General features: G+C 54.9%; 1 long non-coding RNA gene across 2 annotated transcripts; it reads right to left on the reverse strand.

Moving 5' to 3' along the window:
* Positions 1-509: 509 nt before the first annotated feature.
* On the reverse strand, positions 510-22,818 carry LOC125148599 (uncharacterized). Of its 2 annotated transcripts, XR_007145649.1 has the most exons (5): positions 22,671-22,818; positions 20,776-20,837; positions 5,725-5,882; positions 1,821-2,021; positions 510-1,215 (listed from the first exon to the last, which is right to left on the reverse strand). It is a non-coding gene; the product is annotated as an uncharacterized LOC125148599 (long non-coding RNA). The 2 variants fall into 2 exon arrangements; XR_007145648.1 differs by having other exon boundaries at positions 510-2,021.
* Between the last annotated feature and the right edge of the window lie 4,543 nt (positions 22,819-27,361).

Here is a 27,361-nt window from a genome sequence, read left to right on the forward strand (position 1 = left end):
CCACACTACTCCGGGTGTGCGCACGCACCCCGCTGTTGATAACTGCGCGTTTCTTTTGTAAAATTAACCCGAGTGCCCGGGTTGCACGAGTATGTGAGCAACGTCTTCTGGGACATGAAAACACGAGTCGGGTTTTCTGAAAAGAGACCTAATATCACACAGACGGCTCTAGCTTTGTGGCTGCGACTTGAATGGCTCTCAGACAAACGAAGGGCCGTTTAAAATTGAGGAGATCTGTGGGGTGTGTGCACATCTTGGAAAAATGCCTTCTGTGTCCTGTTTCCCAAGCGTTACTCCCCTCCCCACTCAGCTTGAACGCTCTGTGTCCCCCGTCACTCTCTCCCGTGACACCAAACCGTGGTGGAATTGAATCCTGACTGTCCCGCTGTGGCTTCGTTTAAAGTCCCTCCAAAGCCAGAGCGCCATGCCACAGGACGCTGCTGTCCCCGCGGCTCATGTTGAGCGGGGCTGTCTCTAGGACACCGTGTGGTGCGACGGGACGGCCGGGCTCTGTCCCCCCCCTTCCCTGCTCAGGTGCACCCCTCCGCCAGCCCTGCCTCTCCCCTGACCTCCCTTTCTCATCTGGAAGGCCAGACATGCCCCTTGCTCCTCTGTGATCCTGAGGCTGTTTTCTTAGGCAGCCACCAAACCGCCTCGCACGTTGGTACCACTCTGTCCTCGCCAGGCCACCTCTTTACCTTCAGACGGGAAGGAAAACCGGGACACCGTGCTCCCATTGCTTGGAAATGATGAGGGCTGGTCCTCAGGTTCCACATGCTTCCGAAAGCCAGCAGCGGGACGTCATGGTGCAAGACCCCAACCGGCCCCCGCCTCGCTCCCGCCTGAGCCCCGTCAGACTCGCGGCATCAGCGCGGTCCCCGGTAGTGGAGGAAGAAGGCCTAGCGCGAGCGTCCCTTTCCGTTCGGCAGATCAAATACACGTAGCCACGAAATACAGAGCCGTAAACACCCGGCAGCCGGACCTCGGGGATTCTGTTCCTCCTTCCGTTTTTCCCGTTTCCACCATAAAACAGGAGCTCAGAGCATGAAAACGACCTACGTTAGCCTCTACGTTGCGTCAGATTTCATTCCACTCACCAGAGCCTGGAAGTTGAAAGTGCGGGGCCATGCCTCATTTCGGGGTATTCGGCGGGAAGAGTTCAGGTCACTGTGCTGTCACCTGGTCCCCTGCACGGGTCAGATCTGCCTCCCAGGGCTGCAGCAGATGAGGACAGTGTCCAGACCCGGGGACCGTGTCCACACCCAGGGACCGTGTCCATACATGGGGGCCATGTCCACACCGGGAACAGTGTCCACACCCGGGACAGTGTCTACACCCAGGGACAGGACCCACACCAGGACGGAATCCACACCTGGGAATAGTGTCCACACCTGGGACAGTGTCCACACCCAGGGACAGTGCTCACACCTGGGACAGCGTCCACACCCGGGACAGTGTCTACACCCGGGGATGGTGTCCACACCCTGAACAGTGTCCACACCCGGGGCCGGTGTCCACGCCCGGAAGAGTGCCCACACCCAGGTACGTCCGCGGTGTGATGGGCTCACATGTGTAGGGTTGTCCTATGGAGCCTGCGTGTTTTGCTGTTACTTCGTGTGTGTTCATTTCTTAGTTTCGGAAGGAAGATCCAGAGACGGAGGCCCTGGCTCTCCCCCCTTGCACCGCGGTTTGCCAAGCGGGTGGCGCTGTTTGCCGCGCGGGTGGCGGCGGTCCAGCGGGGTCCCTGCTGCCGGAGCCGCCCGCTCGGATGCTGTCCTCAGCCTCTGCCCTTTCCGTGCGCCCCACGTGCGCGTTCTCACCGTCTCTGCCGCCTCGTGTGCGTCTCCGAGCCTTCCCGGCCCGCACTCCCGTCGTGATTCACCCCGTTTATTGCTTTGAGCAGCCCTGACGCACCGGACATCATCTGAAGTGTGGACGACAGGGTACAATAAGGTGGAGAGTAGCAGCCGTCTGAGGAAAGTTCTTCATTCACTCCGGCCCTAACTCTCTGTCTTCTTATCCTACATAGAAAATAAAAAAATCAATACTGCCGCAGAGGGCTTGATAAAAGTGCTGGCCGAGTACAGCAGGCGTGCTGGATATAGTAAATTAAAGCGATCAAAATTTCCCAGCCGGCTCTGCCCGCACCCTCCGTGCACTAACCGCCCTGTCTGCCGGGTGTCCGTCAACTGGAAGCTTTATTTTACCTGCGCCTCTGATTATCCGGGGAGTGAACGCGTACCTGCCTCACCGTCCTCGCTGTGAATGCTGCCTGGGGGGCGGGGTGGCGGAGGGAGCTGCGGGCTTGGGAGGCAGACCGAGCGCTCCCGTGCGGGCTCCCGGTGCGCGGAGGACGGGGTCCCAGGGAGCGGGGACCGCAGAATCGGGGTGCGGCGCGAGGGCATGGGCTTGCCCGGCCGGCCCCCTTCGCCCTCGCCAGCTGCGCAGCCTCGGGCGTCACGGAGCCTATCGTCCTGTCTGCGAAACGACAGCACCGTGGTTATCAGCAGGACAACATCGCGGAGCGCTGGTGCTCACGCGGTAGACACGCGCTCACGCGAGGTGGGTTTCCTTCCCCCTCGTGTGCACACACGCACACACACGCGTGCACCGTAAGAAACTCAACGGTTACGTGCTTTTCGTCTCCCGGAAAGACAACTTTCTGTCTAGGTGGACAGACACACATTCAGTGTACATATTCCTAAGACCCCAAATTATGAAAAGACGCGGATCCCTCAGCAGCTGTTTACACACAAGTCGCCAGCGCGGAAATAAGCATTTCCTCTGACTCCGGAGTCCAATTCACGTTAACTGGACTCAAGTCCGGGGGCCGCGCCAGCGAGACGCGGCGTGTGCGCCACCCACGGGGACAGCGAGAGACCGCGCCTGGCTGCTGTCAGCCCCCTTCTCCCGTCAAAACCCGGGGCCCTTGTGAAGTCACTGACATCCGTCCCACCTTGGAAAGGCGCGACCGGTTCCCATCGACCTTCAGAGACACGAGCAAGGGATCGGGGCGCACGTCCGCAGGGCCGGGCCAGCCGCCGGGCGGTGTGGGAGCACGGGGGCAAATTATCGGGGCGAATTCCACCCGGGATGAGCGTGCCCGTGCCCAAGCCCAGGAGGTGGCCCCCAAACCACCTCGGAGGTCAGAGCCCTGAACTCGCACGTCCCCCCACCTCAGCAGGACGCTCGCGCCTGTTCCCTCCGCCACCGTTTTATCTGAGGCTGATTCCCTGGCCCCCAAAGCTTCGGTCTGCAATACGGGAGTTTCCAGGCCTTCAAAGCTCCAAATTTGACGTCTTGGGCCCCGCCCCCGCCCGAGGGTCACTCTCGGCCACAAGTGACCTTTGCAGCAGAAGCCCCTCCTGCCCTGAAGTCTGATGAGGACAGATCGCACCAGAAGCGCCACCTCCACCAGCGCTGAGAGCGCGGACAGGGCGGCTCCTGTCTGTGATCCCCTTTCTCACCTTTCATTACACAAAAGCATCCGCTCCAGACACACCGGAGGCCTGAGTCCGACCTGCCTAGTTGCTTCTTTGCCACGCGTAATGCCCCCTTCACAGGCCAGAGCCAGCTGCCCCCAGATCCCCATCTGGTTCTCACACAGGCCGCACTCTCGTCTACACAAAGCAAGTCGTCTACACTCATGCACGTCAGGACCCAGGGAGCAGTGCCTCCAGGTCCAGAAGCCCAGTGTCTGCGAGAGTTCCTACCGTGGCCACGGCCGAGGCCGAACCGTTTCTAATGGAATCCCGCTCGGCTGGCCAGATGCTCTCCCGCCAAGGCTCACAGCCTCCCCTCCGACAGGACAGCCGGCTGGACTCGACCGTGCGGGGTCTCCCAGCTTGGAACCCGACCTGAGGCTTTTCATCACCAAGGTTCTCACAGCCAACTTATTAGAAGTCGATTAATAATTAACACTCCCGACAATCATAATCTTACTGTCTAACGTCCAAGTGCAGGAAGTGTTTTATATTTCAAAAAAAAAGTACGGCTTAAAACGTGCCTGTGTTGCAGAGATGAACGCAGGACCGTGGTGGTTAGCGGCTCCCGAGGGCACGCGACTCATAATGGCCACCCCTCCGGCCTCGCTGACTCCTAGGCCCGCTTCCCATGGTGGCCGTGGTGGACCGAGGAAAGGAAGGCCACGCTGAAAAACACTCACACCCCCAGCTGGTGCCCCAGGGCCCCATGCAGAGAGCCCCCAGCACGACACCCCACACTGGGGTCGTCAGCGGCTGCCCCCCCAGGTCACAACCACCTGTCGTGAAACTGGACTTCGACACAAAACGTTCTCTGTCTCCCCTGGAGCAAAAGAAAGAAAAAGAAAAAGGTCGCCTGTGTTACCGTGTGTGTTCACCGAGCTTCTCTCCCAAGCTGTGTTTAGTTGTGAGCTTGGACGCGGCCGCAGAGAGACTGTAATTTAAATAATTCTATTCATCGAGTGTTTATTTAGTGCATACTATGGAAATCCGTGCTGGGCGTTGGGAATCAGGCCCCAGAGCCCGGGGGCCAGGAATTCTGGGGCACAAGTTTCCTAAAAGGTGACGTCTCTGTCCCAGGAAAGGAAGGGCTTCCTGGTAACAGCTGCCTGCCCTCCGCCACCCACAGTAAGGTGGACACGTGGGGACAGTGCCTCTGTGGAGGTGCACACGGTGTTGCCGCGTCCTCTGCAAGTATTAATGAATTATGTTGATAGCGATGTCATAAACCCCTCGCAATGCAGATTTGGAAACTTAACTCTAAAATGGCTGGGTTTTTTTAATCTCATGGATGAGATTGCTGGTTTTATTTCACAAATGAGTATGTTTCCATCGCTCGACATTTGTAAAGATGGACTCCTTCTAAGCACGTGAATTTAATTTGATTTGATCATTGCCAGAAAGAAAGAAGAAGAGGCCATTTCTAACACAAACAAGAGGTCATTCCATCCCTCCGTGGGTGGATGTGTACAGGCTGTGACTGCAAACCACGCTCTTCGTGAGCACAGTCTGAGGCACTTGGGAAAAGGTGAACCCCTTTGAGACATAACAAAAGTTGGTCTGTAACTATTTAAGGACCTAACTGCAGGGGGTTTTCTCCAGTTCAAGTAACAGAAAATGTATGCACACCACTCACTCAAGTCGACTTCACCTGTGGGACTTGTCTCAGCAAGCCGTGTTTTTGAATGTTCTGTCTGATCACGGGGGCAGAAAAGGAAGCACTGGGCGACTGTGTAGTAAGAGAAATGATTTGGGTCGATCGGCCCAGACGGTGGCGCTCCGGGGGAGGAGACCAGAGTCACCTGTGGAAACCGTCACCAAAGACCAGACAGCTGATAGCCAGCTGAACCACAACCTTCCAGAGTGATCTCTCCCTCTCTCTGCTCCAAATAAAACATTGTGGGGGCGCCTGGGTGGCTCAGTCAGTTGAGCGTCTGACTCTTGACTTCGGCTCAGGTCACGATCTCACGGTTTGTGAGTTTGAGCCCCGAGTCGGGCTCTGTGCTGACGGAGAGGAACCTTCTTGGGATTCTCTCTCTCTCTCTCTCTCTCTCTCTCTCTCTCTGCCCCTCCCTCACTCACATGCATGCACCCACTCTCTCTCTCTTTCAAAATAAATAAATAAACGTTAAAAAAAAAGTAAAGCACCCAAAACATCTAGATGAAAAATTTTAAATGTTTCAGGGTGTTCTCACCCTCTCATTTTTAACAGAATTAAGATTACCTTTCGCAACGTCTTTACCTATTCCGAATGTGACCGTCCCTTGAGGCTGTGTTTGGTGCGGTGGCACGGAGACGCCTTCATGCACACGCACGTCCATTCAGCTGTTGTTCTACTAGAGCAAATATCCTGATGCACGAGTATCTACGTTTATCGGATTCTTTTCTTAGGATAAAGTCCTAGAGGTAGAATTATTAGGCCAAATGTGGGATGTTGTTAGCCTCTGATACCATATGGTTGTAATGAGTGAAAAAGCAATCGTTTCTCTAATTCCTCAATGACCCAGCTTTTTTCCAGCGAGTATAAAGTCTGATGTCTGAGCTACTTCCCCGGTGATCCGGTTTAGTTGTGTCTCCATTTTGGAAGTTTCCACCAGAACTCTGGCAGAAACCTGAGGACTGACGCTGCTGGCTGTACCTGAATCCACAATTCATGCTCCCCCCAATCCACAAGATGACAATCCCATCAATTTCTAGTCTCAGAAAGTTTAATTTGTTGTCAGTACTCATGGCCATTGACCACAACATAGGGCACCTTAGTTCCCAAAGCAAAGGCCAACGATCAGAAACAACCTGGAAACTCTGAATTGTCCCACGTTCCCAAGGTCACAAGATTCCCTGGACACCTTTTCTTGAGTCTGTTTGTATAATCCGTGCCTCAGTATGAACCCATGGTTTGGGGAAACTTCTCAGCTGATGAGGTTCAGCACATTCTCAGTCTCATGAGCCTCCATTTTGCCAAAATCGTCAACATACAGCTTCATGTACAGAATCTGCGCTTGGGTGTCACAGAGGCCACGTCATGGTAACCCCCCCCCTGGGGTCCTACTGAACTGCCTCTGGTGCCCCTTCTGTTCTGCAACATGGTGCCCGTGTCAGATGGACATTGTAGACCCCTGCCCACATCAATCACTTTGGCTAGCACCAGGTTCAATGAGGACCCACATGTGGCTATGAGATACGGAATCCAATCCCAGATAAGGAGCGAGCCCTCTTTTTTTTAACGTTTATTTATTTTTGAGGTGGGGAGGGGCAGAGAGGCAGAGGGAGACACAGAATCTGAAGCAGGCTCCAGCCCCCGAGCCGTCAGTACAGAGCCCGACGCGGGGCTCGAACCCATCAACTGTGAGAGCATGACCTGAACCCCCAACCAGCCGAGCCCCCCGGGCAGCCCCAGGAGCGAGCTCTCTTCAGGACATCGGGAAGAGAGGCGAGTTAGAGGCCGGCTCTTCTCTCAGCAAACACCAACGTTGCCCACACAGGCAAAATTTCCACTGACTTTGGATCTGCTGCACAGATAGGTCTGCCCAAAGACCACTGTATTAAGAAAGATTCAGCTAAAGGTTATGCATCACTCTCTACGGGAGGGGAAAAGAGATATCAAATGGGAAAATAAACAGAGGAAGACAGAGGAAGGAGACCCAGTGGGGGAACTGATGTAGAAGGAAATGTAAAAAGCCCCCCCGGGTCCTCCCCAAAGAGCAAGCTACTATCTTCTTAGATTCTCTTCCCAAGAGACCTCAGAAACATACTCTGTCTTCCCTCCTTGTGTTTTGCACGAACCGCTAGACCTAGAAACATTTTCTGCTCATTAGAAAGCCGGGTAAGCCTGAGGGTCGAGGCACCGAGAGAACAGTCACGTCCTCGGGGATGCGTAGGCTGGCGGTGCAGGTAACTGCCAGGGGCGGCGGGAAGGACGGGACGGTGGGGAGGAGGTCGGTGCTGGACAGAGGAAGCGCGGGTTGTAAACAGAATACTGGAAACGGACGGTTCCCTTTGGAAAGGGGCGCGTCTGGCACGTGTGCCGTGTCCCTGCTTTTCTCAAGGCAAGGGACGCGTAAGGAATTGCTGAAACCAACATGCGCCCCTCCCCGCCCCCCGCCCCCCGCCCCAGCGTTTAAATCATTCTCAGATACTTCATCGTCAAGAGAAACTTTCATGCAAAGCTACAACGGACAAGATTGGAGGAAGGCGGGGGCACAGCCACGGGAGGAGGAACTCGCTGGTTCCGAGCGGGCGACAAGCCGCCTCGCACCCCCGGTGCGCCCGGTGAGGGGTGGCCCCGGCGGGCTGCACGGACCCGCGCGCTGGCTTTCCCGGCCTCCTGCACCCGCAGCTTCCCAGGCAGAGATGCCTACGACCTTCTCTCTTTGGCCCAATCTGCTTTACCCTCTTGTCTGATATTTTCCAGGGTTCTTAATCACGAGTGCAGCAGATTGATCAATGACGGATATGAGCAACAGCTTTGCATGCTAACGGTGCCGGATTTTTTATCTGAGATAATATTTCTCTCTTAAAAAGCCTCTGCACGGCTATGTATTAATTAAAATCTAAATACTAAATATTGATTGATGCGTTATCAGGCCATAGCAGTTGGGCTCTGCCACATTGATTTTTTGCTGTGATTTATTATCATATTTAAGAAAAATCATTTTGTGTGATTATACGAGGAAATAGACTTTAGTGAGGGTGTAATTCTTTTGTATCACTTTTGTTGTGTGGAGGCCAGGCCCATTCCTCAACTGTGGCTAAGATTGCTGATACCTTCATTGCCTCTTCTCTGTGGCCTCCGCCGGCTAATGCTTTAAGCCTGCTTGGTCTTGTCATTAGAAATAATGGGCACTAGGATTTCCTCCTTAATCGCAACTGAGATTAACAGATGGATGAACCCAAGTTCTTAAAATTATCTAGTTATTAACAAGTATTTCTTTTTATCACATTAATAACATTGCTGCAGAGGATTTTTTTCCTTAACGAGTAGAATTGAAGCAAAGCCCCAGAACAATGTTCAGGCTGGCCCAACGTGTAACCATTAGTCAATTAATCTTTTTCCTCAGTGCAAAAGCCGGGGGTGTCAGAGCAAACCCTAGCCATGAAGATAAACAGGAACGTGCATCTATCTGAAACAGACTAGGGCTGTATATGGAAGAATGCACCTGTGCCTATGTGAGTGATTTATACAGTAACAATATGTACCGTTATAGGGAAGAAAAACTTCCCGATTGCTTCAGACACCAGCAAATTACATCCTTCGCCAAACAGTAAGGGGAGAGACACAAAACTGACCACGTGAAAATATTTGCACTTCAAATTACAGATTAAAGTATGAATGGAAATAAAATCACGCTGAGTCATTTAAATTATTGGGCCTAAATATTCCTTGTATTTTATTTTCTTCTCATTTATGTGTATATTCATCTTGCGAGAATAAAACTACTTTTGTACCAATTGAATGACAAAGTCATTCATTGTTTTCCCACTATTTCTTACCTAGGAATCAAAATTAAAGAAAGCTAATGTATTAACTTCATATTTGTGATTTTTTTAAATTATATTCAATGATCCTTAAATTATATGGAATTTCAGCAACAAGGAGGAGCAAAAAAGGCAGGAGGCAGGAGAGGGAGGGGCAGAGGAGGGGAGGGGGACCCAGGTGCTTCCCATAAAGTTTACTTTCAGGGATGCGCACGGCGAGACTAGCCCTCAGGCCCCCTCCGAAGCCCACGGTCGGACCCGAAATGAACAACACACTGGTCCCTGAGCTGCCCGCGGTCCAGTGAAGGGTCATCCTGAGGCACACACGTGCTTTGGGGACGTGGACAGGAGGCATCCAACAGCCACGGAAGCCAGAAGTCGGCGTGTCCGTAATGAAAAGGCACTCGAACCTCGAATGGAAGAACAGGGGTGGAGGGGGAGGCCGCCGGGAGGGGCAGCGGACGCCGATAGCAGGGCTGGAGTCTGGCCAAGAGGTTTGCGTTGGTCATAAGGAGTGTGCATTTTATGGATGTCCAGAAAAATGTATCGTGAATCCCGTCTCCTATATCAGACAGAGAAGAGAGCCTGAAGCTAAATTTGTGGAAATTATTTTATAGGAAAAGCACTAAACCCAGGCCCACCTATAAAACCCTGTTTTCGTCCCTTGGCGTATCCGGTTGAGTTATGAAACAGAAAATAATAATAAGCAGCCCCTCCACCCTTCTTGTCAGCCACGCACATGCCGAAGCATGCGAGGTGCACGTGCGAAGGGCCTGTGCCTTTTACTGAACGGTGACCCGAAAAAGCAGCTTAATCTCGCCACCGCGTCACCCTAATGCAGCATCTTCCAAAATGAAACACATTTGCCAGCCCCTCGCGCTGGGAGCCCGTCCGGTGTGCCTCATTCCTCGTATGTGGGAAAATACCACCCTCCAAGTTTCTCAAAGTACGTGTGGTGGAGAAAACGCTCTGGTTTTGCCCGAACTTCCTTCACTTGGAGTGGAGGGGGTTCCCGGACAAACGCACTGCTCAGTCTCGCTGCCAGCAGTCAGTGGAGCCACCCTGGAGGAGGCGGCAAGCCTGGGGCCTGGGACTCAGAGGTGAATGGTGGGGACGAAGGGAAAGGGCTGGTTCCGACCCGCCGTGGACGTTTGCGGCCAGCCTGTCCACACCCCGGAAGGAAACACCTGGACTGGGTCTGCTCCCGCGGTCACGCGGACTGGGCGCGCACACCCCGCACGGCGCTTCCCCGGGGAGGGTCACAGAGCATCAGCTGGTCCTGGGGACGCGACACCGTCCACGACAGGGCGGGTGGTCCTCTGGACAATCGCTCTTGCCAGAGATGGCGCAGACAGCCCGGAGTCCAGGTGGGTCACGCACACGACAATCTGAGCGTCACCTTCACGTCACTTCTGATATGGTCACCCTGAAGGTACCATTTGACGAGCCCCTTGTAAAAGAGCTTTGGGAAAAGTCAACTGTGTAGAAACGTGAATCCACCAAAATGCGACACTTGGCCCCCTTACGCAACCCGTCACCACACCGACGCTGGCTGATGGCAGAACGCAGCACTGAGGAGCCCTTCGCAGCATCAGAAAAGGCAGGAAGCACGTCACTGGGTCACCCAGACGCAGCAGCATCCCCGTCACACCGGCAGACGCCCCACACGAGGCGGGCTGGCTTCCACCCCAGCCCCTGGGGCCTCGGCACAATCCCCGCACGGATGGTGTTCCCTGTGAGCTGCCTGCTCCCACTCTCCACTCCTTATCGTCACTGGCTCCGTTGTTTTCATTATTTTTCCCGTCTTTGTGAGTAACTGTCACCACCCCTTGGTGATTCTGTGTTTTGGTTTCCAGTTACACCGAGGGACCTCACTCAGCCCTGGCACCCTCAACTCCCCAGCCACATTGGCTGCTAAGTGACAGCGAGGTGGCCAGTGTCACCTGAGCTACGCAGGGCCGAGGACAGTCCTGGCAGGAAGCACAGTCCCGAAGTTGGGCGGTGCCCCCCGCCCGGCCCGGCACGAGGCACTCTCGTGATGGCTGGGACGGGCACGTCACACAGTCGTTTGTGACTCTGGGTCGGCACGCACCCTGTCCGTCCCGTTGTTGAAAAGTGCTGTTCCCGAGTGAGAGATCACTGAGCCCAGTTTACACATCGAATCCTGCTTTTGCACATCAAAAGGGAGTCATTTGCTCACAGATGTAATTATGTGCACAATATTCGTTCTTTTTCCTTGCGGGGGGGGGGGGGGGGGGACATGATGGGTTCAACTGCGTCTCTCAGAAAGATACACCGGAGTCCTAATCTCTGGTACCTGTGAACGTGATCTTCTCTGGAAACGGTGTCTGCAGGTGACCCAACCAGGACGAGGTCCTTAGAGTGGCCCCCGTCCACTGCGGCCAGGACCCTCCAAAGGAGAGGACACAGACCCTTGGGGAGAACACAGGGACAAGCGTCAGGTGACACACCCAAAAGCCAAGGATCCCTGAGGACCCGCAGCTGCCACCAGGAGCTGGGCACCGGGACCAAACCCCCGAGGGGTCTCCAGGAGAGCGTGCCCACCGACACCCGGATCCCAGACTCTCCGTGAGTGGAGAGAGCCTGTGTGTCAGCGGGCAGGCGCGGGCTTTGCTGTGGCGGCCCCAGGAAACTGACTGCAGCACGTGGGTGCGGGGGAAGACCCAAGTCCGTTGTATGAGATGCTCGCACCCGGAACGAGGGCCCTCGTCACCCCTGGTCCTCAAGAGTCAGCTCCAAAGCAGACTTTCGAAGGCCAGCCATCATCATCATCCACAGCAGCCGCCAGAGAGTGCCAATTGCTGTCGTGGCCGGGAGCAAACCACTTGCTGTCTGCAGAGCAACTTCTTCATCTGTAAAGGCAGGAAGTTGGGCTACTGTCTCCGGCACATTCTTTGTGACTTGCGGCCACTGAGATCTGGCAAACAAATGGTCGATCCCGAGTTAGGTTTGAGAGTCCAAATTACATGCCACCTTTCGCCGAGTCGCGATTTTACTGAAGACCACACAGCGTAGAGGCGACCGGTTAACGCGCAGAACGGGGAGGTGAGTGGGTGGGCTCGCACCTCAAGAGGAAGGGAGATGTGCTCACCCGGCCCGTCTGCCCTGCGCGTCCCGGGCACACAGAGAATCTGGTGACGAGCATCTAAGGTAGCCTGGGATTGCACCCTGGGGAGAGTTTCCCGCGTCTGCTGTGTTTCAAACATCAGCTGCAAAGTAAAGATGAAACTTTGAAATTACTTTGACGTTTCAAAGAGGCCAGACAAGTTCCCACCTCTGCACGCGTGAAGACCACCTCCCGACCCAGCCTTTGCCCCTTGCCGCTGGCCGAGTTGTGCTGATGTCCCCAGTGTCAGAGCCCTGCTGGCCTTGGCAGCCAAGGGCGGCTCAAGGTCGGCGGACGTTCTGAGAACGGGCTCCTGGGCTTGGTTTTGGGCCCTTCCCTCCGCTCTGCCGGGGTGGGAAGCGGTGTGAAGGGCTGACTGATCTCTCCGTTCACGGCGACGTCCGCAGCGTATCAGCCCGCGGCCTACAGCTTTCCGACGTGCTAGGCCCACACCCTCAAAACTGTCCTAAGAGATCTCCCTAGCCTCGCCGCTGATGATCGTCTGCTAAATGCAGAGTTCATACGCCGCCCGAAATAAAAACAAAGCCCGTAAATGCTTATAGATGGACTCAGCGTGACCAAATCCATAATGGATTTTCCGGCACACTTGAGGAATGTGGCATCACACACACCCTGTGGCCGCGCCCTCTGAGAGCAAGCTACCTCGATACAAAACCGTGACGCTCTCGTGGACAAACAGCCCTCACTCGGTCACATGTCCCAGTAACTCTGACACACGCCGCGGCTCTGCGTTTCCGAACGTCGCCATTTCTTTGCCACCGTCTCTGCATGTTTGAGTGCGTGACCGCTAGAAACATCCACCCGGTATCTGCCCCAGGTGCTTCTGTTCACACGGGTGGGCATCCCACTAACAGAGAAGGCTGTCTGTCCCCCGTGTCCATGTCCCTGGACGCAGAATCCCGTGGGACATCCATCAGTGCCGCCGCTGAAAGGCAACTCTGAGCTCCCCCGGAGTGGTCCCCGCTCTGAGAAGCCCGGGCCCGCGTTGGCTCTGCTCCCAGCGACAGTCCATTCCAACCGAAGGGAGAGAGATCCGCTCTGGCAATCCTCTCGTGACACTGCCAGGCTGGGAGCCAGCAGAAACCCCCGTCCGCGGCGCCCAGCCTCCCGCACTGGCATCGCTGCCCGTGCCCACCGCCAAGGGGCGCAGGAGGCAGGGCCGGCAGAGAGGGAAGCCAAGAGAGGGGCTGCGGCCGCATCGGCCTCCAGCTCGGGGTCCACGGGCAGCTCTCACCGCAGAGACAAACCTGGGGCCAAGGAAGGAAACCCGCGAGTGGAGAGAAAGGAATCCGAGCACCCCAGCAAACAAGGTCCCCTGACATCCGCTCGTTCTGGAAGGAGAAACCTTCCTTGGAACAATGGACAAACTAACAAACAGAAAAGGTCTTGAGAACTGCTGATATGAGAAAAGGTTTCGAGCTACAGTATTCTCAGATACCTTGACCCTCCAAATCACAGACAAGCCCCCATGAGTATAGGACAGCACAGGTGCAGGTCCTGAAGGGTCCACGTCCGGAAGCTCTGTCTCTGTGCCACACGCCTCCGCCTTGCCTGTCAGGGCCCCACTGCTCGGCTCTTTCTCATGGAACCGGGCTGTGGTTTCCACACTCATCCCCACACCGCCCTCGGCCTCCACCAGACACCAGTCGTGGCCACACGTTGTCCCCAGTTTCCAACCACACACCCCTCCACAGGGCTCGCTGCCTCCAGGAATTTCCTCCTAAGACCGGTGCTAAGTGCATCACACAGCAGAACGTTGGCGGTTCCGTGTCCGGGCTTCTGGATGGCCAGGCAGCACAGGGCAGGGGGGGGTCCCGAAGCCCCACGGGGGCCTCGCGGTGCGCTCGCGGACACACGCTGCCCGCAGAAGCGGTTTGGCATCAGCCGTCGCTGTAGCCACGAGCTTGGCAGGACAGGCCCGTGTGCTTCCCGACCTCTGCCCTAAGCCTCCCTTTCCGCGGCAGGCAGGTGTGGGTTTTCAGCCCCCATGGGACCTGGCCAGCCACGGCACAGCCCACTTACCCACACTGGTGACTGGAAATCCCAGAGGAGAAGCTGCTTAATTAAAAGTCAAGTAGACATTTATGATGTGTGCAGTGTGCCCATTGCGTGACGACCTGGGAGCTCTGATTGCATTTGTAATTATTTTGTACGTCCCAGCTGCAACACGGTGACGCCACAGAGACCCGGAGCCTGCGTGCCTCCCGGATCAGGGGCACATCCTGCTCCCAAGGAATCGATTCGCGAACACAAAGACGCAGACGGAGTAAGACAAGCTGCGCACAGCGGACTGAGCTCACCTGTCTGGGTGCACCCTGAGTTGGTCAATCGGAGGCCCCACCCCCTCCTCTGGGGTTCCCAGCTTCCTGGTGACACACCGGGGGGTCAAGCTGCCGCCCGGGCGCCCTTGCAGTGACTTCAAGGATCAGCCACTCGGACCGCTTGGCCTTTATGAGGCGCAGGACGCAGCCGCCTGCGTGACCGCCCGCCTCTGTGGTCGAGATTCTGTCCTTGTCCCTCAGCAGTAACGCTTTGACGGCCCAGCTGCCTGTGTGGAGCGAGGTGTTCCCAGCACACACCTAGCTTCTATGCAAAGCTAAACAGTGCACATTTGTGGTGGGTTTTTGAGCCCTCACTCGGTGGGAATGCCTGTGACAGGGCTCCAGGCCTGAGCAGGCCTGCCCCTTGGAGGAGGCCACACAGACCCTCAGGGCAAGCTCGGGTGACCCCACGGACGTACACAGAGACCAAGGGGACATGGCTGGGGACTTCGTCAGTTGGGACCATGAGTTGCTGGTCACAGAACGCCCTCACTCCTGCCCCCTTCCCCGGGAGGGTCACTTTCTCCGGGGAAGATGCCCCTTTCCTCCAAATCCAGGGTCTCCTCGTGTGCTCGACGGAGCGTGGGAGGGTCAGAACACAGACACGTGGCCAGAAGCCAGTTCCTCTGAGAAGGTCCAGGGAGCGGGCCCCGGCCCAGAGTGACGGTGGCCGGCCCACGCAGAGAGGTCTTGGACGGACAGCATCCTCGGGGAGCACGTGTCTGTGGGCATTAGGAAGGACCTCACCAAGAGGAGGCTGTGTCCAGACCTTATTCCAAGTTCTTGCAAAACTCCCAGGTCAAGACCAGAACCAGGGTCCCCACTGGACCCGATACTCGGTGCAACTCGCAAAAGACATCACTTGCACCTGGGTGCCCATTGGGTGTGGTGGATGGGATGGATGCACTAATAAAAGGGGCTCGTCGGGCGCTAAGAAGCCACCACGGGGACTTCCACAGGGACTGCCAGGGCCTGGGCACGTGATCCACGTGGACGCCCAGCGGCAGAGAGGTCTGCCCGAGATGGTTCAGGAGACGGGGCGATGGCTCCTGCTCCTTCAGGGGAGCGAGCACGGCGAGGGCTGCGTTCACTCAGGCCACAAGCGCCTCTGTGTTTACGGGGTCCCCACAGTCAGTAATTCCGCTCCCCGCGAGCTGAGGCCCCAGCCCCAAATCTAGCGTTGGGCGGCCCTTGGCCGAGCATGAGGCAGTGGTGGGCACTCAGTTACAAGCCCAGGCCAGCTTCCCTCAAGAGGACCCATCCCCGCGACCCGCAAGAGAGAAGTTTAAACAAAACTCACAAAACTCCTTCTGGTGGGGAGTTTAAGTTAATCCTCTGGGGACGGGGACGGGGGTGGGGGGAACGTCACAGAGCAGACTCAGAACCTGCCACCACCCCTACCCCGAGCTGACCACCAGCGGTGAGGGAACAGAAAAGGGTCGAATAAACAGCAGCTGCTACATCCCAGGCAAGTGCAGACCTGAGGGACCCTGGTCGTGGAGTCCCGTCCTCTGATACATTTTCATTTCTTTTTTTTAAAGTTTATTTTATAGGGGCGCCTGGGTGGCGCAGTCGGTTAAGCGTCCAACTTCAGCCAGGTCACGATCTCGCGGTCCGTGAGTTCGAGCCCCGCGTCGGGCTCTGGGCTGATGGCTCAGAGCCTGGAGCCTGTTTCGGATTCTGTGTCTCCCTCTCTCTCTCTGCCCCTCCCCCGTTCATGCTCTGTCTCTCTCTGTCCCAAAAATAAATAAACGTTGAAAAAAAAAATTTTTAAAAAAAAGTTTATTTTATATATTTTGAGGGGGGAGGGGCAAAGAGAGAGGGAGAGAATCCCAAGCAGGCTCCACACTGTCAGCACAGAGCCTGATGAGGGGCTCGAACTCACGAACCGTGAGATCATGACCTGAGCTGAAGCCAAGAGCCGGACGCTTAACGACTGAGCCACCCCGGTGCCCCTGATGTGCTTCCATCTCTGAATTGTTGCAGTGTTCGCTCAGCGAGACCGATAGCAGAAAAGCAGTTAAAGGGTGACCACAATTTGTGCTCATTAAGTAACATCTTGTGTCGGATGCAGCAACGCATATGGTCGCCTTTCCTGGTAATACCGAAGATAATATATTCACTCTTCCGATAAGTTCACAACAACGAAGAATAAATGTGCTTTTGATCTCACAAGAAAGTCACAGAATACAGAATAAAACCGGTTTTGTCCAATTAGCTGCAAATAAATCCATAATTTGTGTTCAAACCAACATAGCTGATGTTCACTCTTCTCACATAATAGACGAAGGTTGTTCCTTAATTGCGTGGCCCTCCTGAGGCGGTAACGCTCACCCTCCTGGGGGCCAGGAGCCCAGGTCCACTCCCAAGGGTGGCAAACACTGAAAATCTAATCACGTTTAAATGCGACTCAGGGCAACCCAATTTCTCAGGATGCACTTTACGGAAAGCAAAGCCCCCATGCTTTCTCTCGGGATGGCGGTGAGGTTTCTGCCCCACAGAAAGTGTACTCTGAGGTCTATGAAAAAGAAATCCGGCCTAGGACCTTTCGACGCCAGGATGGGATTTAGGATAGAAAACGCACACACTTCTCACGACTTCCCGACCATCCAGCGGGAAGAGACCCGCCGTCTGGTGGCTGATTCTTTGCACAAACACACTTAAGGTTTGGTGGAGATTTTTTTAAATCACAACATGATATTGCTTTAATTCTCTGTGAAATTGGGGCATTGTGACAAAATAATAGCAACCAAATTATCTGTGTGCGTTGATATGACTACAGTGTGTGTTTAACGTGGAATAGGAGTACCTGGTATATTTGTGTTTATAAAGTCTTTGTACGGTTCAAGCACCACGTGACTAGGAAGAGAACAATTCCAACTAATTCCAGTATGAATTATCATGACAGTTCCCAGCAAGAAATGAGGGTTCTGAAGCGTGCGTGCCAGAGACGCACACTCGTACCGTTAGCACAATTAGCAGGCGACGATGTGAAATGAGGTGCCGAAAGGGCCCGGCGAGGGCGCAGCAATTAGACATTTCCACAACAATTACCCAAATACACCACGTTTTTTGATGGCTCAGTTCTTAATTAAACACAGAAATGCAGAGAACACCCCAAATACATCTATATGTTATGTAACGTTCATTACAGGCCTTTTACGTTGTACCTTCTATATTGACGTTTTCGGCCACAATCTGATACAAAAGAAATCGTCCGTAAACGCAAACTGAAAGAACGCAGAAAGTTAATAAAGCGGAAAATTCAAGCAAAATAAATTGTGCTTTTTTACTTTTCAAATAAATATGCGACGTGTGCCTCAGTCATAGAGGTGCCTTTCACTTTCACCTGACACAAGCCGCCTGTCACCTCTGAGGACGCCGTGTGTGGTGCTGCGGTCAGGGCCAGGAGCAGGGGGAGGAGTATCGGGTGTAAGTCAGTCAACAATTCACCTCTGTGCCTCATCTTGCATCTTCCCTCGTGTAAGACCCGTTACGTGCCTTTCAAAAGTTCAAAGACTGAAGAAAAGGACCAAAAGGTGAAGTACGAGGGTCTATACTCCGCAGAAAATCTAGTACATGAAGTTAGCTTTTCAGAAAAACATACCAAATTGGCCTGATCTTTAAAAAAATTGGCACCTGGGGGGCTCAGTCGGTTAAGTGTATGACTTTGGCTCAGGTCACAATCTCACGGTTCGTGGGTTCGAGCCCCGCGTCGGGCTCTGTGCTGACGGCTCGGAGCCTGGCGCCTGCTTCGGATTCTGTGTCTCCCTCTCTGTCTGCCTCTCCCCTGCTCATGCTCTCAAAAATAAATAAACATTAAAAAATGAAATTAAGAAAACATAAAAACATATCAGCATCATAAAAGAGAAAAAAGATGGTTAGACCAACTAAAAAAGATGTGGAAAGTTACCAATAAAGGCACGTAGACTAATTATACCGCCTTGTCGCGTTGCTTCTGCTCGTTCTTATTTTTCGGTGGCCGGTATTTCTCCCGCTCCCTCCTGCTCTCCTGTCCCGTCCGATGTGGGTACTCATGTTGCTGTTGGGTGTGTTCTTACAAACGTGACCATACCTGCTTCACTCGCATAACGCCAAATGTGCTGTGGGTCTGGCACCTTAGTCTGTCCGTCCTTTGTAACGGTTGACGGTTTCCCATGTGCTGTTTAATAAATGCTGTGGAAGTTACATCCTACAATGTAAAACACTTTCGTTCACAATATTAAATGAAAATGTAGTACATTAAACTAAAGACACGCCAGCTCAGAAAAAGTTCACACAACACGAACCTTATTTTTCAATCAGAAAGCTAATCTGGGGTTTAAATATGGATGAGAAGACACATATGTTAGTCTGAAAATAAAACACGACGTGGGGTCAAACCATAGCCTTAATTTTAAGAAACCATATTATTTGGCACAGCCACTATGGAAACAGTAAGGAGGATCCTCGAAAAACTAAACTTGAACCGCCCTTCGATGCAGCAGTCCCACACGGGGCACGTTTCTGGTGCACACGGAGTGTGGCCCCGGGCGATGTGGCATTATTCACGGCTACCGCAGCCTCGCAACGAGAGAGGAGGGACTCGATGTCCTGGAGTCTCATTCAGGCGTGAAAAGAGAATGAGATCTTGTCATTTGTGGCAACGATGGACCCAGAGGGCATCATGCTAAGCGAAGTGAGCCGGACAGAGAAAGACAAATACTGTGTTCTCTCTTACACGCGGAAGCTAAACGGAAAATAGCCGAACTCAGTAGAAACAGCAGAACGGAGGTTGGAGGGGCTGGGGAAACAGGGAGAGCGGCCCAGGGGACAAACTTCCTGCCGCAGGACAAAGAAGTCCTGGGGCCTCCCGTAGAGCACAGCGACGCAGACACTGGACCATCTACGCTTTGCCACAGACAACACAGGGAGCGGCCGGGGTGACAGATGTGCACTCACCCTGACTGTGGCAATCACCTCGCACACACGCGCGCGCACACACACACTCCTACACACCTGTGTCAACTATACTGCTGCAGAGCGGAAGGGAGAAAGGGCATCTTACACGTAATACTGAGACATAAAGAAACGTCTACACAGTGTTTAGAATTAAATACGCCGAAAGCAAACCACATCACCTCCCTCTCGCCTGGAAGGAAAGGGAGTGCTCTGGGAAAGCAGCACTTCTGGCACGAGCGGCCACGTCGGCCAAGCAAAAGCCTGGCGCGTGTGCACCGCAGACAGGCCTGTCACGGCTGCTGCCGGAACTCAGTCGTGTGTGCACACGGCAAGCACACCCTTCCCGGGCGGGCGGTGTTCAAGCTGGGCCTTGACCCAAACTCACCAACAAGTGAGCAGTCCTAGCGGCGTCCCCACATGGCAGAAGCGACCATGCCGATAACGTGTGATCTCCCAGGACGGCTCCTGTTTTCTCCCCGGGCCCACCACCTGCGGAAGCCACAGTCAGTGAGCAATGATCGCAGAGGCCCTCGTCCTAGTCACACGGGAGCGACCAAGATTCACGCTCGGCAAAGGCCTAGGTCACGGCCCCGCTCGCTGGTCCTGCCTCCCTGGTGAACAGAGTCTGGACGTAAGACTCAGTCCTCTGCCTCGGTGGACGTCTATTCCAGTGTCCTAAAAGGGAGTCTCATGTGCAAAGGCAAACATTTAACGCCTCCATTTTCTTTTGTATCCTCCCCAAACCGAGGTGTTAAAACTCCTATGAACGCCGAGTAGCCTGGGTGTAGTATTTGGAGGGCAGTGACCTCTCTGTCGGATGATGTTGCACGTGCATTTTCTCTTTTGCCCCCATATGTCTGATCGTCGGGAAGTGAAAGGCAGTCTGGGGACACTTCATTTAATAGATGTGTTTCTGAAATGTGTAGGATGAATTCTGTCAATTAAATCGAGTTTTCCCATCCAGCTGCTTTGTGCCTTTGAGAATATTTACCTCAGTTACACAGATCTTGTCTGCCATGTTGCCCAGCAGAGACACGCCCGCACGCATGTGTGCTGTGTCCCCTGGACAGTGACCTGTCATCTCTGTCACTGTTCCGCCAGCAGTGTCCTTCTGAGGTGCAGTCACCCCCAAGCAAGCCTGTCCTTGAGTGTGCTGTCGCGTCCCGCCACTGGCCACACTCTGGAGGCCAAGACCTCCTCCTTCACGAGGGTTTGGCTGTTGTTAGTTGAGACTTCCCGTGATTGCTTTAAGTTCCTTGAAACTAAGCCTTCAAATGGGGAACATTCTCTAAAAGCATTATAACTTTTAATAACTTCAAAAATCTGTGACGCATCATAACAAAAATACTTCTTGATAATTCATGCTCAGACTTAAGCTGTAAAATCACTCACTGCCAATGAGTCCTACCGTAGACCGCAGCCCTGTGGTTCCATCATCGCTGTGCTCATTTACAGAGGTTTCCAAGTCATCTGTAAAAACAAGGTATTGGTTGTTTTTATCCTCAAAAACACCCACACATTCTGAGACTGGAGAAAAAACTATCATTTGGAGAATTTCTCACGTGATCGACAGTAGAGGGGGTGAATGGGGAACATGGGCATCTAATTCTGGAGCCAAAAACATGTTCCTATGCAAGAGCTCAGCCACAGACAAAGCCCAGCGGACACAGCTGCCCCTCAACCACACAGTGTGGGCCCTCGCCATAGGGTGTCCGGGTCATGGGGTCATGGCCAGACCTCGAGGGGTCTGCAGGCCGGCCGGGCAGGCTTGTCCTTCTCCGTTTGCCCGCCACATGCCTTAGTCACCTCCTTGCCCCAGATGCGGCTGGGCCAACTCGATGCTTGCAGATCCCAGCCGCCAGCCCTACAAGCTGGCACGTCCTGGCACCTCTCAGCCCGAGGCCCAGCCAGGTGACTCTCCATCCATCCTGCACTGACATCCCAAACCCACCGTGTCCCACCCCGCACGCCTGGCTCACGCCTTGGGCCGATGTTGGTGAGCACCTCTCCTCCTGACCCGAGTCAGCAATGGGGGCCTCTGACCTCACCTCCCTCACCGGTCCAGGACGGTGGCCAACGGGCACCCATGCGTGAACTAGTTAGCAACTCCTCAACTACACCTTTCCCTTAATTAACAACAACAACGGCAATAACAAAAACAGGGGCGCCTGGGTAGCTCAGTCGGTTGAGAGTCTGACTTCAGCTCAGGTCATGATCTCACGGTTTGTGGGTTCGAGCCCCGTGTCAGGCTCTGTGCTGACAGCTCGGAGCCTGGAGCCTGCTTCGGATTCTGTGTCTCCCCCTCTCTCTGCCCCTCCCCTGCTTGTGTTCTGTCTCTCTCTCAAAAACAAACATTTTTTAAAAATTAATAAAAACAAAACAAAACAAAAAACAAGTCTGTCTTCAACAAATACTCAAATACACAATCCATCACCAATTCCTTTGTATTATACCTCTAAACATTTTTTTTTTGGTAAATGTTTATTATTACCATTATTATTTATTTATTTGTTTTTGAGAGAGAGAGAGAGAGAGACAGAGTGCAAGCAGGGGAGGGACAGAAAGCCGTCAGCACAGAGCCCCACACGGGGCCAGAAGCCACGAACATCGAGACCATGACCTGAGCCAAAGTGGATGCTTAACGGACTGAGCCCACCAGGCGCCCCTGAATATCTCTTGGTTATAGAATTAATCCATTTCGGAGCAAGATGTTTCCCCACATCCTCGTCACTGTGCTCCTCACCTTCCCTGGCCACACCCCATTTGTCACCGTTTATTGTAGCGGAGGGAGTATCTTCACCTCGACAGCAGGAGTGCGGCCCGCCGGCCAGGGGAGGGCCTCCAGGTCCAGATGCAGGGGCGTCCTGTCAGCTGGCGGGGCCCCTCGGGAAGGGAAGGGGCAGCCCCCCTGCACAGCCGCTCGCAGCACCCCCACCAGGCCCCGGCCCAGCCCCCGCTCCTGTGCAAGTCGCGTCCTCGCAGCCTCCTTCGGCTCCGCCGTCTCCCCCAGGCCACCTCCCTTCTCCCCCCTCCCTCCGCACACATGCTCCCAGCGGGCCAGCTCCCGGGGCCTCCGACGCCTGCCTTACCCACCCCAGGTCCACCCTGCCGGCCGGGGGCTGCCACGAGATTTCTCTGACCGTGAAACCCCTCTCCCAGCGCGGCCGGGAGCGCCCGGGTTCCCGGCCGTGCGCGGCACTGCGTCTGCCACGAGGGTTTCAGCAGGGAGCTGACCGCCACGTTCTGGTCCTCTAAACTGTCACTTAGCACGTTCAGACCGCACCGTAAGTTTCATCCGCCCACCGGTTTTCACGGCGCCTTCGGTACATGCTTGTGTCCCGAAAGTGTTCTTCACAGACCGAGCGATCCTCGTTTTCGGAAGACGTGGTCTGGCAACGTCCCGCGAGCGTCCCTAACCCAGCCACAGCCTGAAACCGTGGCCAACGCCTGCCGTCACGTGACTGTGCGGGAACAGCTCCGGCGCCAGCGCCGCACGAGGCTTCCGGCGCGAGCGCCGCACGAGGCTCCCGACGCGCGTCACTTCCGGGAAGCACGTGAGCGGAGAGGGGCTCGCGAAATCGCGCCCGCTTCCCGGCGGACGGCGCGCGGTGACGCGCCGAGCGAGCGCCGCGCAGAGACCTGCGCCCGGTGCCCGCAGACGGCTGGCCCCCCGCCCCCTTCCGACAGCTTCCCCCTCGCTGATGGTGGCCACCGCGCGGCAAGGACGTCGCCAGAGCAGCAAGTACCGCCACCTGGCGACATTCACGTGCACGCGGACGATCAAGAGGGAAACCGCTGTCTGTCCGTTTCTCTGACGGAAAAGCGGCAGGTCGACGCGGGCGCTGCCGTTTTGTTTTGCTCCGAGCGAAAGGGCTGCCGGGAGGCGTCAGAGGGAGACGGGAGCACGCCGGCGCCGCGCTCACGTCGGCGTGGTGCAATTCGGCGACTCTCTGCGGAGCGAAACGCCGCCTTCTGCTACCGGCCGCTTGGAAGGGTTGAAACCGAAACGTCCGTGACGGCATCGGATGGCCGTTTCCGCCTTTGCGTCCAGTCCCCGCAGCAAACTCACCAAACGCGTGCTCTAGGCCCGGACGGTCCCCGCCACCCGCCCACCCGTGCAGTCAGGGGCCCCTGGGCGGAGTTGTGTCAGCACAGGGCCTGGGAGCGGAGTCGCTGGGCTGCACTTGCCCCCTCCTACCTTCCCCTTCCTACTGCTGGCGGGTGGCTGACCGCTCACACCAGGCCCAGGCTGTGCCGCCGTTTCCAGTGTCTCTGCCACGTTCCCCACCTCCACACCGTTTCTGTGCTATCCTGTACTTTGAAATTTTTATCTCCTCCGGTTTAGCCCGAGAAATAGAAGGTTCTAATGACCAGGCAAGAGTTTTTATATAAGCGGAGGCGACTTTCTCAAAACACAATCCTGCAAAGGTTCAGAGACCACGGAAGAAGCTCAGTCTTTGGAGAGGCCGGGGTGTGGCCGGGGTGAACTCGAAGGAGGGGCTGAGCTCCCCGGCACAGGCACGCCTTCGCCCACGGCTACCCTGCCGTCCACAGAGCTCCAGCGGTGCGGCCCTGGACAGGGGACCAGAGCTGTGCTGACCTCGGGCTGCACCCCATGGCATGGTGACAATATGCACTTTGCACTCTGAGGGGCTGAGGACACGGTGTGCTCCGTGGACGAACAGTACGTGGTCTCATTGCAGGACACACGTGCACAAACCATGCAGCCTCCATGAGTGCTAAAAAAATAATAGTAAATACATAAGAAAAGAGGAACCAGAGAAGAAAGTACACATAATCTGGAAACACTTCCTCGAAGAAAAATGTCAAATTGGATCTGAAAATGGTCAAGGAAATGAAAGCAGAGACTGTTGCAGGTGAGTTAGATGTTCAAAGAGGGGAAGGGAGTGGGGCTGACAGGGAGATGGCTTCTGTGGGACAGAGGGGCCAGGTGGGAGGGAAGGAGCTGAGGGCGTCTGGACAGGTACATCTGCAGAAGAAAATGTCATCTGCCCCAAAACCCCACCAAACAATAGTAGCCATGACAGGAGGGACAAGGGCAAAATGCTCTTGCCCAGAGCTCCGGAGGAAGACGATACGGCACTTACAGAGACGGCACATGCCCAGCAGAAGGAAAATACACTGTGCAGAAGATTCTGGACGTCAGCCTTGGCAGACTATGCGTCAGCGGCAACAGCAACTTGCACCACAACCAGGATGTGCCGCGCTCCGTGATGAGCCTCCCGAGAAGACTCCATTACCAATAACAAGTGACCTTGGGCGTGTCCTTAATATCCCTGAATCTACATCAATACACCTGTAAAATGGAATAGGTAAAATGTTCTCCAGAACAATTGGGGAAACCAAGGAAATCGAAGGGGTCCCGGCAGGATGCTGGCCATGTAGGTGTTCAGTGAAGCTGCCGTGGGTGTGAGGCACTGAGAGGAAGCACGGGGCACGTGTCGCCTGGAATCAGCTCAGGAAACCTCCCAGGGGCAGGGTGACAACTTTCACCAGTGGGCACGTGGATGTGTTCACGCATCTCAGAGAAACCCTCCCCTGCCAGCCCCTCTTGAGCCCCACGGCACTGTTGCCCACAGAGCAGCACCTGCTGTGGCCCGAGGTCCTGGAGAGGACACAGGCAGGCACTTCTGACCCGGGGCCCACAAAAGCTGGTTGTGAAATGGATTTAAGAATAACATGAGGGGCGCCTGGGTGGCTCAGTCGGTTAAGCGTCCGACTTCGGCTCAGGTCATGATCTCACGGTCCGTGAGTTCGAGCCCCGCGTCAGGCCCTGTGCTGACAGCTCAGAGCCTGGGGCCTGTTTCAGATTCTGTGTCTCCCTCTCTCTGACCCTCCCCCGTTCATGCTCTGTCTCTCTCTGTCTCAAAAATAAATAAACGTTAAAAAAAATTTAAAAAAAAAAAAAAGAATAACATGAAATGAAATCTAACCAGAGCTAAATTATATGGAGAGGACCGGGACCTTTTGGATCCACAGCAGAGATCCAACTGGAGAAAATGAGATCGTAGCTGTGCCTTGAATATGTGAGCAAGCGTGATTTCTCTTCTCAAATTCGCCGTAACAAATAAGCGGCCACGGTAGTTCGGTTTATCAAACGGAGCCGAGCTGTTTCCTAAGCTCTGCGGGTGCCTGATAGCGGAGAAGAGGGCGCCTGGGAGAAGCGAGTCCATAGCGGAGACGGGGTCTCCTGCCTGAGCATCTCCTCTGCAGTGTGGATGAGTTGGTGATGGGGACACGGGAGACCCGTCACATCACGTGCTCCTTCCAAACCTCGGCTCTCTCTTCGAGCCTCTGAGCAGGCCCACAGCCCCAAGTCCCAGAGGCCAACCACCTCTATCCTTGCTCTGCCCTCACTCCCTCCCAGAGCCCGGCCTCCGGGCCTGCACCCTAGCGCACCCTCTCTGGTTTCCAGATCATGTCCCCTCTCCTCCTGCCTTCCAGAGCCTCGGGTTTCTCCTCACCCTACTCTCTATAACATTCCCTCTTTGCCACTAACACCTTTATTAGCGTCCGTGTTTCTCACCTGCCTGGTCCCCTCTTCCAGCCAAACGTTTTCCCTCTCGGCCTCTGAGCACGCCTGTCCTTCCCCGTGCTGGGAGGAGACCCAGTTGGCCAAGAGGCCGGGGAGGAACTCACTGTGGAAGAGCAGAGCTGTCCCTCCTGTGAGCTGAGCTTAGCGAGGAAACACACCCACGATACTGGCATCACCCAGGGCCCCGAGGAGCCAGTGACACAGGGCGCCTGGCTTTGTGAGCCGTGCCATGGAGAGGCCGGCTGACGTCAGTACCCTGCAGCTCTGCCTCCTTGGGGAAGTCTGCAGCCGACACTCAGAAGAGTGGGAACCCTTTGTATAAGCAAGTAAATTCGGCTTTCAAGCCTATGCAGTCTGGTTTCGTAGGGTTCCTTAAAGCAGACAGCGCCTGTGTAGAAGCAAGCATTTCCAGACTTCAGGCAAATCCACTTTTCATCTAGTGATCAGAATTGTTACAAAAGATTCTTTTTCTTAACTTCCTAATTCCAAGAAGATCCCTGTCTTTGGGGGACAGTGTGCCCCTCACTGAAGGGCAGGGACCCCCTCCGACCATGCAGGAGCTCTGCGTCCCCTCCTCCAGTCTGATTTCAGGCAGAAGAGTCTGCAGGAAGCGAACGCACACAGTTCAAGGCACAGAAAACACAACTGCCCGACACTGGTTACCAGTGGGGAAAAGAGGCAGCACTGGCTGGTGGCCTCAGGGGCACATGTGGGCCCTGGAACCCTGAAAAAATCCTCTTTCCCTGACCAGGGTGTCACCAAGGCTTAGAGAGACACCTCCCCCTCAGGCTCCTGCCTTGCAGGCCAGGCGGGAGGTGGCCCCCGTGTCTGGACATACCTGCTTATTTATTTAGCTAATCAAGTCATACGGCATGGTTTCAGTATGAGGCTGCTCCTTCTGCTGTCCTGACGTTCCTCGTCGTCTTGTTTTTATTTTTTTCCCTGGAGAATGTGAAGGGACTCTAATCTGTATGATATTTGTTCCTCCTCTCCTGGGCCTGACCTGCCAGGACAGTCTGAAAGATCTGTTCTGCTAATAGCCCAGTGCATGGGTTCACAGTGAAGACATCCATCCTTAAACAGGAGCACCTGATGGCCTTTGTCCCCGTCACCGCGGTTCAAGGACTCTGGGTGAGTGCCTGGCCCACAGGCCTGGCCTTCTGCAGAATTTCAGCTCTGCACTTTTGCAGAGCTCGGAGCCAAAGCAAATGACATTTGTGATAATGAGAAAGCCAAGACGGATGGGAACGGTCACATCAAAGTTGTGCCCGCTTTTCTGAAACTTCTTTGAACATGTTAGGAAGACGGGTGTGCTCTGCGGCCAGGGGGATGGGGAGGGGGTGCCTCCCGCGCGGACAGTGCGCCCCATGCACAGGGCCGGGGCAGGGGGCGCCCCGGGACAGTCCTGCCTGCGTGCGCTCCGGCGGCCCCCACCTAG

Source organism: Prionailurus viverrinus, chromosome D3, assembly GCF_022837055.1.
Source record: "Prionailurus viverrinus isolate Anna chromosome D3, UM_Priviv_1.0, whole genome shotgun sequence".
Lineage (NCBI taxonomy): Eukaryota > Metazoa > Chordata > Mammalia > Carnivora > Felidae > Prionailurus > Prionailurus viverrinus.